We start from the raw sequence: 1056 nt of genomic DNA, 5'->3' as shown, positions 1-1056 counted from the left end.
ATTTGAAACTTTGAGTTTTATGACTTTTGTTGTTGTAAAAAAAAAATAAATTAAAACTAATAAAACAAAAATTGTTTCTAATTATCGGGCCACGAGTGTATGTATGTATCTACATACATATTGCTTCGTTATAGCTACATATGTACTACATATTTCAGCTCAACAAGTTGAGTACTGTTTTGTGTCTGCAAATATTTGCACAGGGGGGAAAATCGCATTTTCATATTTTTGCAAAAGCAATAAAATGTGTTTAGAGGAAAAATTCTGCTTTTAGCGATGTGCTTTGGTTAAGTATGATAACTAATAACTAAAGTACTCGCACTTTTAAATGCAAAACACTTGTGTGTGTTCAAACTACAAATGTATATTCTAAAAATTAAAAAAAAAAATTATAATAATTTAGTAGTAAATATGTAAGTGCATGGTGTGAAACTGTAAATAGATTTCTACTCACAGCTAACAGCATGTTTTCACAACTGTTTGAATGATATAAATCGGTTGTGTCATTATCACAACAAAATACTACGAAAGCAGATAAATTGTAAGTTTGTTTGACATTTGACGCAGCCCAAAGAAGACATAGGCACATTTCCTTGCGATTTAACCTTTGCTTAGCATGCGGGTCTCTTGGACCCAAGTATTTACTTCTGTTTTAAAATGCATTTTTTCTATATTTTAGACAGATAAACAAGTGACTACCTTTGCGATATAGAAGCAGAAAAAATCTTATTGGATTGCCCTAAGCAAGCACTTCTGACACATTTCTATCGTGAAATTGAAACGCATGAAAAGCAGTCAGCACCTAGATCATTAATTTACAGTAGAATCGTTTAATTAAATGCTCAGTGAGACTACGTTATAATCCATTCTGGTAGTCGTTGTGAAGCAGATAACGCCAATCTGAAGAACACCTGTATGTAGATACCTACATACATATATGTACAAACATATCTACATAAGTCGCTTTATATCTGTATATGTTTTTACGGTTTCTGCTGATCGATTATTTTATCATATCGATTCATAAAACCATTTGTTCTGTGTTAGTTATCAGCA

Source organism: Rhagoletis pomonella, unplaced genomic scaffold (assembly GCF_013731165.1).
Source record: "Rhagoletis pomonella isolate Grant_MI unplaced genomic scaffold, Rhpom_1.0 Rhpom_scaffold_00002, whole genome shotgun sequence".
Taxonomy (NCBI): domain Eukaryota; kingdom Metazoa; phylum Arthropoda; class Insecta; order Diptera; family Tephritidae; genus Rhagoletis; species Rhagoletis pomonella.
Note: the sequence above shows the minus strand (reverse complement) of the source record.